The sequence below is a fragment of the Rattus norvegicus genome, chromosome 2, assembly GCF_021556685.1.
Source record: "Rattus norvegicus strain SHRSP/BbbUtx chromosome 2, alternate assembly SHRSP_T2T, whole genome shotgun sequence".
Classification (NCBI taxonomy): Eukaryota; Metazoa; Chordata; class Mammalia; order Rodentia; family Muridae; genus Rattus; species Rattus norvegicus.
The window spans coordinates 202,718,359-202,728,827 of NC_141535.1; the positions used below are offsets into that span (position 1 = coordinate 202,718,359).

A 10,469-nucleotide genomic window follows, 5' to 3' on the forward strand; every position below is an offset into this window, starting at 1 on the left:
CTTGACTGAGCCCCAATGATTATTCAGGCATCATGAAATCTTTCAGTACCAGGCTGGACTGTGGAGCACCAGGCTGGACTGTGGAGCTCCAGGTTGGACTGTGGAGCACCAGGCTGGACTGTGGGGCACCAGGCTGGACTGAGGAGTACCAGGCTGGACTGTGGGGCACCAGGCTGGACTGTGGGGCACCAGGCTGGACTGAGGAGCACCAGGCTGGACTGTGGGGCACCAGGCTGGACTGTGGAGCACCAGGCTGGACTGTGGGGCACCAGGCTGGACTGTGGAGCACCAGGCTGGACTGTGGGGCACCAGGCTGGACTGTGGAGCTCCAGGTTGGACTGTGGAGCACCAGGCTGGACTGTGGGGCACCAGGCTGGACTGAGGAGCACCAGGGTGGTCAGTGTTGTATTTCATTATAAGCCTATTTTTCCCAATTATTCTTCATAATTGAACTTCATCATGGTATTTATGAAATAATTGCTGTGTCCGAAAACAGATTGCTTATATTAGAAATTTCTATTTTTATGCTCTGATGTGAACACTGAGTTATAGAGGCCAGGGTCACTCGAAAGATAGAATTAGCATGAATATGTAATTATGTAGTGGAATAAATGCCCCCATTTACTTAATATTGGAACCTCATCTTTTGCTTTCAAATTTAACCCTTAAATATGTTGCCAGAAAGATGAAAATACAAACACATTATTAAGTAAACTATCTTCTACAATTTGATTCTCAAATTACAAAGAAGTAAGAAGTCAGTTTATTTAAAATGAATTATCAAAAAATATAACTATCAAAACTATAGACCTATAGTTTCTGGAGGTAAATAGAATGTGGCAAGCTCTTGCTTGCATGTATGGAACCACATAAATACAGAAATATATAAAGATTGGTTTTGTCAATTATTTTATATATATATATATATACATATATATATATACATTATAGTGTTCATGTGTAGGCTAAATTATGAAAAGATATACAGATTAACTAGATCTGTATTTATGAATTATTTTATAAACTGATATTTTATACACTTAATCTGTATTAAAACTTGAAAAAATTTATCTATTAATTGAAAATAAACCCACATGACACTCAATTTTTTATAACCTAAGTTTTAGAAATAGATTTGAATGAACTCCTTTTTTAACTAATAAAAGTTGACAATTTTTTTTTGCATTTCAAAATATAAGTGACAACTGCACTTTTTTATATCACTTCTCCCTCCAAAAGCATTCTCTCTCTTAGGAAGGGAAATTCCTTGCCAAGCACCTAGTAAATACTCAGGTTTAGCAGCAAGATCGTCTGGTGAAACAACAAGAAATACAAAATTATAAAGAGCGCTTCTGCTCTTACCTGTCTGGCCAAGTCTTGCCAGGAAGTGTGGGCCTCATCACAGGGAGGGCAGGAAAACTCATCACTGGAGGCCCCGGCATCATGGGGATGTGGCCTCCGTGGGTGGTCTCATCCCAGGAGCTGGTCCCACAGGCATCATCTCAGGAGGAGTGCCCATCATTGGCATCATAGGGTACAACCATCATGCCAGGCTGAGGGGTCTGGGAGACTGCGGGGAGGTGGGATCGTGACCCCTGCAGGCAGAGGAGCAGAGAATGCAGCAGGAGGGATCTTTCCTGTTGAAATGCAACCTTTATTTTGTCAGTCAGGCTCTGGGCCTGCCCATCCATCCGTTTCTGGTATTGGTCTTCGACATTTTCTTTGTGTTTCTGACCACTGCAATGTGTCTTCCTCACAGAGGGAGAATCGTGGGTAAGATAGGTATCACAGTAGTCACAATAAAACTTAGGCATGTTGCTCCACAGGCCGTTGGTTACCCGGGTCCTTGATTGTACTCTTTTATATTTCTTTCTCAATTACTTATATAATATGAAGGTGCTACTTTGATCCAAACTCATATAGAGACACTTGCAAAACCATATGAATTCTCCAGTTTTATTTTTCTAGCTAAAATAAAGGATGTTTTCAAATGTTTAATAACGCTTTTTAAATGTGTAGTCACAGATGTTGTTTCTGAATTTAATTTCCTCCTGATTGAAAGACTGGTATTTTTTATGCAAAGGCACATCAGAGAACAAACTACGCAAATATAAGTCAGAATCAAAGATCACTGTGAATGTGTGTGTTACAGAAAAAAACGGGGGTTTGCAGTAATAGAATAAGTAGAATGGCCTTTGCTAAAAAAGAAAATTTCTCATGTCAATGCAAAACAGTGAGCTGAATACAAGTACAGTGAGCTGAATATAAGCCGCACTTTATAATCAGTTTTGATTTTGGTTTTCTCACATAAAAGGACACAGAAAACATTAATGTTGATGCCTTTGTCCATGCATATAATTGGAGATAAACTTTACTGTAGTTTCTCTAAATAAATTTAATCACTCTTGGTCTACTTGGTCACTGTAGTTTCTTGTGTAGAACAATTCCAAACACTCTCTCTCTCTCTCTCTCTCTCTCTCTCTCTCTCTCTCTCTCTCTCTCTCTCATGCTCTCATATTTCTAATATCTATATTATGCAGTCATTGTTGAGCAATCTTGTTTCATACACAACTTCCTAGTATTTTGGCTATTACCACCTTTCTTCCCCTTCTATATTGGTGGTCCCTGAGCCATAAATTCAGGAACTGTGGTGTAGATATCTACATTGTATTCAGATGTTGTTTTATGTAGACTAGTTCAAAAATATCTGAAATATATCTAAGAGCAAACATTCAGGATGTAATTACAAAAAATAGAGAACACTTGAACTAATTTTTCTGTAATAAAATGAGTGTATACTAAATGCGCAAATATAAATTAGACATTATAAAGCCCCTTCAAAAAATCTTTCAGTAAATGTGAGTTGTAGATAAAGGCAGTTTCACTTTAAGTAATATGTAATGCTTTTTAAAATTTATAAAATACGCAAGGATTGTGTGTCTAAATCTTATATGGTGAAAAATTGTAAATGCTAAAGTTTGATTTTTTTAAAGGACTTTTTATCCTTTGTGCAAAAAAACTTTTAATCCAGCAATATGGTTGCTTTGGCAAGGGATTATATCTAAAGTTATAATCTGGCCAGAATTAAGACACACCCTGAAATACAGTATTTTATGGCTGAATCCAGACAAGCTCTTAGTGCACACCTTTAATTCCCAAAAATTGAAGTACAGTTGGTTTATAGAAGGAAGAGGCCTAGTTTGAAACTGATGTTTAATTGAGGGGCAGACAAACTGCCTAATCAGAGAAAAAAATTGAAAGAATGAGTCAGAGATATACCCATCTTACCCAAAACAGCACAGGAAAGAGAGGCCACTTAAGAACAGCAAGAGAGAAAAAGGGTGTTGTGGGGTGTGTGTACGACAGTTGTACTGGGAAAATTTTGCAAAGACAGGTGACATAGAAAACAAGTTATCCACTGGTGAAGCAGAACAAACCATGAGAACATGAAGGAACCAGAAGATTAGAACATATTTTCAAGGTTAGTATAAGGCAAGGCAGAGCAATTCATTCAGAAGTTAAGACAGACTAGATTGAATCTGTCAGCTCGAAATATTGGGGTGTACGGGACTATGTCTAGGATCTTCTTAGGTCTAGGGATAATTAGAACAGAGAAGGAAATACTCTAGGCTCAGCCCAAGCCACGTGTTACACAGCTTTGGTATGGCTCTCAGCTAATCACTTCATATGATGAGATAAAAGGTTTACTTAAACTTTAGAAAACTGGAATTAGTATGAGGACCATAAGAAGAAAATGACTTGGAACAATTGATTTAAAAATGGGCTTGTAATTTCTATGATTTCCTGTCCCGGTTTTATTTTTCTAAGAGAATATCCCTGTCATAATCAATAAATTCCGTGATGAAATGCATCCAAGGAGGGGTAAAAAACTCAAATATTTAATTTTATATAGGAAAAGTACATTTAATTTTTGATGAACTTTAATATGCTAAAGTATATATACATAAACTCTTGATTTCATTCATACACCTGTGTATCTATGTTGCATTATATTTATTCGTCATGATGAAAATAAAAACTAAAGGTATTAACACTATAAAATCTGAAGCGAAGACACAATTGTAAATAGCTGTTATATAACCTTTAATTTTGGAAAGCTCTTGATTTAGTTAGGTTTTTGTTCCTCATCAAGAATCGAAAGTAATATCGTCTCCCATTCAGGAAGACCATGGTAGTTAATTGAGATAATATAGTAGCTCGTACATAGACAGACTTTGTCAAAGAGTAAGTGATCCACATTTCTAGTTCTTATTTGTACCTAAAAGTTATAAAGAAGTTCAAGTAAGTATCCAACGTCTAAACCTCTATTTCCTATCCGAGAATATTTTCATTTTCACTTAAAATTATCATCATAGTTCTTCATTTTGATTTTATGTACTTGAAATCTGGTTAAGAAACATGTGACTTTATTTGTGTTGCCAAGTTAAGATTATCTATAAAACGCTTACTTTTTTATGTGATTGATGCTTCTGATAATAGCAAAGCAAACAGTAAGGCTTGAGACATAAAAAATAAAATTATCAGAGTAATGCTTAGAGGTCTTAATTGAAATGAATAAATATTTTATGGTTAGGACATCCATTCAGAAGGGACTCCAAGGGTATCAGATTGCTTCTATGCTCAAGGAATGGCATTTTGTTTTCTCATAAGCTTGCCCAGATATAAGACACAGAGGAGTTAAAAGTAAATTTTAAAAGCTGTCTCTAGTCATGTGTCTCAGAAATGGAGTCAGCTTCTTACTACATGTTGAAGCTGAATGTGGATTCAATGCTATGCATTATGGCAATAGAAAGTGACTCTCAAATAGTGGTAAAATATTCAAAATCTATATAGGTGAAATTCAAAAATATTCTTTGAAATCAAGTGAGATTTGGCACTTTTTAGTGATTTGCTTTCCTTCCTAATTTCCTTCCCTCTTTATCTCACTCTGTCTCGCTTCACCCCTTTGATAATTTGCCCTCTTCTTTTTTCTCTCTAGGTTCTCTTTCTAGTTATCTTAATTGTTTGCCGAGTTGCAGAGAAGAAATGACAAGATTACTTTTTACTTTGTAAACCTGGGAGTTTATATTAAACATGAAGGATAGGTTGGAGTTAATGTTAATGTTAATCCTAAACATTAAGGATACCTTTGTGCTTTTCTTGTTGCCCATGTCTCCTCATCTAATTAGTACTTATTCTGCTCATTGAAGAAATTATAGAATATCACATTATTGTAATAGTATACAGCATTTTACAAAATTTGGTTGAGGAGTTAATAGGACTAACCTTTAGTGAGAGCCAAGTCATCCCATATTGTCTGCATTTTTGAAAAGTGGGGTATGCTTATTATTACATTGATCTGGTTATCCTTTTTAGTCCAATACCATAAGGATATCCTAGACCTATATTTTAATTTTTAATACATAGAAAGTTCTTATGGCTATTTTATTAGACTCTTTCCCTCTTTGCTACTAAAATATTAATATACTATCCAGAGTAATTCATATTCTGTCAGTTCAATTCAACAGGCCATTTTTGAATGCATATTTTTGGATCACTGTAATTTCTTAAAAGTGAAGAGAGCATAGGTAATAGAGAGGGGAATAAAACAATATTTCTTACTCTGATTAATTGCTAATTTTTGTCCTTAATAAATTAGAAACTTTGAGGTTCATACAGATAAAAAATTTAGAAATGAAATAAAATAAAAATACAAATTAATTAATATTCTAATTAGCCAAAGCATATGAATGACTGTAGGGATTCAAAAATTTGCATAAAGTTTCATTATCCAGAAGATTTTCACCAGTTATTGCATAGATGAATCTTAGCTGTTTCTTGTAGCAATTTGTGAATAATAAAGATGGTGATTACAAGCAGTGAGAAAAGGCAAAGCTTTTGCTGATAATAGACAGAGAAAGAACATAAAACTTAATTGATACGGTATAGAGGAATGTTAATGCAACAACATGGCTGCTTTGGCAAGGGCTTACATTCAAAAACCTTACAGGTATATATGATCTTTAAGGAATGCCCTGGATTGCAATGTGATCAGGCTGGAATGCAGAAAAGCCTGTAGTACCCACCTTCAATCCCTAACAATGAAGGTAATGTTAGTTTGTGGAAGGAAACAGCCAGGTTTGAAAGCAACATCTAATTACTGGGCAGATCAAATGATAACTCAGAGAAAGATTTGACAAAATGAGTGAGTGATAGCTTATAAACAGGAAGGAGAGGCTACTTTAGAGGACAGAAGGAAGAGATAGATGATGCCTGTGATAGTTTTCCCAGGACCATTTTACAAAGACAGGTGACGAGGGAACGAGTTAGACACATGTGAATACAGAATGATCCAGAGAATGAGAAGGGGCCAGAAGATTAGACCTTATTGCCAAAATCAGTATGAGACCAAGCAGAACAATTCAGTCAGAAGTCAAGGGAAGTTGGATTGAAGCAGTCAGTTTGGAAGATTAGATTGTAAGAAGATTCCAGGCCTAGGCCTTTGAATAGAACAGAGAAAGAAATGCTCTGAGTTTAGCCAAAGCTGAATTAATACACTCATCTCCTTCCTCAATCAAGGAAAGAGAAGTGAAATTTATAAAATGGATTTTATGTGATAGACAGCATTTGGAGTGTTTTATGTTTAAGCATAGGGTCCTCATCATAAGCAGAATCATAATGTTTGTTCATCAACTAATTTACTCATTAATGTGGCAAACTATCTGATAAAAGGTAACTTAAGCAGGACTTTTTGATTCATTAGTTGAAGAAATGTAACTATGTGTCAAGGGCATGAGTCAGCTGGTCAAATGCCTGCCATCAGGACAAAAGAAGATTAATGCTGGTGTTCTAGATTTCTCCTTCTCCCTTCTGTGTTTCATCCAGAGAGCAAATACATAGGATACATAGATTCTAAACCTAACCACCACAGTTTTTAGGGCATATAATAATGATACATAAATAGAGACACTGAATATTATAAAAACAAAAGTAGAACACATTGTTTTAGAATAATGTGATTTGCAGTCAGTTCTAAAAGTTGATTGTAGATTATGAGAAATTAAATTTCAGCTAAAAACCCTAAATATGTCTTACACACAGGAGGAGTCTAATTTAAATAACTAACCAGAGTTCTATGAAGCTTTCATCATCCGTACAATTACATAAGATAAACTAAAAGAAGAGATGCAGTATTTTAGCACAAAGTTTCAGTGGCTTTAGTACTTTATAATGGGGGGAGTATGACATCATATGGTGGTCAAGAAACAATGATAATGGTTCAGCTATTTGGCTTTTTTCTTTTGATTCCTTCTATCCATACAGCCAATGGGATAGTGTCCCTATCACTTGGGCCAGGTTCCTTTACCCTTAGTCCTCAGAGGCATACCCAGAACCATATTTTATGGTTCTGAATCTTGGAGCTTTTCAGTGCAATTGAGTTGACAATTAATAATTGTCACTACAAAGAAAAAAGGCTAAAGCAAACATGTATTCTTATGACTATTATTATTCATTATTTGTTGTCATTTACATGAGCAGGAATTGTGAACAATTTAGAAATTCTAACATTGATATACCTGGAATGTAGGCTTAGACATGGCAATTAGCATGCAGATGATTCATGGAGAGAGCAGTTTAGAAATCTGATTTATTTTGCAAGAGAAGAATAGAAGAGGTAGTGCTGCCACATCAGGATCTCACCTGATTTGAGATTTGAAATTAGCCTGAGCTTTCAAAACTGCCCCATTCTCACTCAATAAAAGGGGGGAACTGAACTATTCTGTGTGGATTCATCACTGTTGAAGTTTAGACCTGGAGAGATAGTCTGGAGTTGTGTCAAATGGACCTACAAATCTGAAGACAATTTACAAGAAAAGTGGGGATCTGATAATCACCTGGCCAAAGGTTCCACAGCTCCAAAAAAAAATCTTCATGGTGTGAAATAGAACTTCCCCCTTATTCATCAAATGGCCAATGTGTCTCATCATTGTTCCTTGCTGTAGGAAACTTCTACAGGCAGAAAATTTTAATTTTTAAATGTATTGATTACAAATGTAGAAACTAAGCCTTCCAAGGTCAACTTGCCCCAAAAGTCCACATCTTGAACTACAAGAGTTTGACTTAATTACAAATTAAGGGCTATTTAAAATGGCCATGGAAGCCTCTTTTCCTCTGATCCTATATGGAGAGATTAATAATAAAAGTCCAGTTCCCATTATGACATGTTCATTAAAACTATAAAATATTATCAGCCTTTGTTATTTGTTCAAGACTCTTTTCTACTTAAAATTTTGTTTTTCTAGGTAATTTTCCTGATAACATAATTTGGGTACCTGCTACTGACTATGTGAACTCCCATAACTATCTTTAACTAAATTAGCAAGGATGTATCAAAATTTTCTCATCAGAATACAATGTACAAATTAGATTTCAGTCATCAAACCATTGTATAATTTTAGATGACTAATAGGACTCATTATTGTTCTGTGGCATAAGAAATTTAGATTGGAAACTTTTAATGTATTAATTAAAGTTACAGAGTATGAGGAGTTCAAGATCAATTTGCCTGAAGGGTTTATATCTTAGAATGGCTTGATTATGGCTTTATAGCTAGGACCTAGCTATTGTGTCAATACAGTACAAGGACTAAAAATTATCCTTCTTCTGTTTCATAAGGCCATTATTTCCTTCAAGAGGAAGAGGTATTCCAACCTAATAACTTCCCAAAGGTATTTTATTTATAATATAGCTACACTCAATGTTAGGGTCCTACAGCAAATATTCAAGACACTGATATTTCAAGGTCCTTTTTCTCACATGTAGATGTGTGTGAGTTCCCACAGAGATCTGAAGAGGGCACTTGAGTCCTCAGGAACAGGCATTATATGTGGTTTTAAGTCAACACCGGTGGGTATTGGGAAGTAAACAGTAGTTTTCTAGCAAAGCCTGAAGCTCATTTACTACAGAACCATTATTAGGCCAGGACATTTACATTTAGGCTGTTGGAGTCCAGGAATAACTTCACAAACCACTCAAACATTGATCTCAGTCACACAGGGATAGTTTATTTAGCATATGCCATAGGACTTGTTAAACAGGGCCATGGTCCAGATTCAGAAACTGAGCCATGACATTGACTTACACAGGGTTTTTCAGTCTAAAATCTACAAAAATCTGTGGAAAGTTATTCCACCAATTAGGATTTAGGGATAGGAAATTTCCTTAGGAACATGTCTTTGTTGTACACTTATCCAGCTCTCATTGGTTGGGGTATTCAACTGTGGAAGGGGACTTTCCTTGTCTGATATTCCTGTCCTAACTTGTCTACCAGACTAGGATTTTTCTAACATTCATGTATTAACTTGCCAACCAGGATGTCAGTTATCCATGTACATGTCTCTTTCTGCCAAGCAGGATGTCAGTTTTGCGGGAGGTCTACTCAAAATGGAAGCCTTATTCCAAATAGTTCCCTATATTGGTGCAGGTGTCTCTCCTTTGTTGAGGCTCATTCTATAGACAACATACAAAGGCAAGTATCATAAAATACATAAGTGCAAGAAGTGCTGCTGTGTAGTTGGTTTAGGTCTAAGCTTAATGTGCATAACTATACAAAACAGTTCTACTGACTTCTATAATGTCTGGTTTCCAAGGGCGTAGAACATAATAGAATACGTAATAAATTTTGCACTAGAAAATTTCCTAGTACAACAGAAGCATAAGAGAAAGTTTTTTTTTGTTTGTTTGTTTTTTATAATGGCTTACTATCCAGGCAACAATTACCTAGGCCTTAACATGTTACCTAGGCCTTAACATTTCACTTAGTCCTTAACATTATATCTAAGTCCTAATATTTTACCTAGGCCTTAATATTTTACCTACATCTTAACTAAACAATGTTCTAACAATTTTATTTTGTTATCTTAAGAGTGACAAAACTTATTTCAGAAAACTTTTACTTTTAAATATTCTAATTGTCCCTTTGAAATACAGGCAAATCTTTGCCCAAATCCAAGCTAGTTGTCCAATCCCAAATTTTTTTATAAAAAAAACCATAGAATAATCTGGGAATTATAAAGACATTTATAGCATCTGTAACCCTTTCCTGAAAGAGAAACTACAGGTATACTTTTAATAAAAGCAAATGGTCACAGGTAGGTAGTCTAATCACAGAAAAACAGTGAATATGACAGATAATTGAGCTTGATATCTCAAATTCATCTAACTTCACCACAAGAATGTACTGGTAAAGGTTATTATGATGTAAAATATATGTTCTTAAATTCTGAGAATTGGGGTGACTACTTATCATTGTTCTTTGTCAATTATATTGTGATGGTTATGTTTTACATTCTATTTATACTGTATTTATAGTATAACCAGATTACCCAGGGCTCCTATGTACTAAACCACCAATCAAAGAGTATACCTGGAAGGATCCATGACCCCAGATACATATGTAGGTGAGGATG

General features: G+C 35.4%; 1 pseudogene; it reads right to left on the reverse strand.

The window, feature by feature from the left end:
* Positions 1 to 1,358: 1,358 nt before the first annotated feature.
* Snrpc-ps6 (small nuclear ribonucleoprotein polypeptide C, pseudogene 6) lies at positions 1,359 to 1,836 on the reverse strand (annotated as a pseudogene).
* Between the last annotated feature and the right edge of the window lie 8,633 nt (positions 1,837 to 10,469).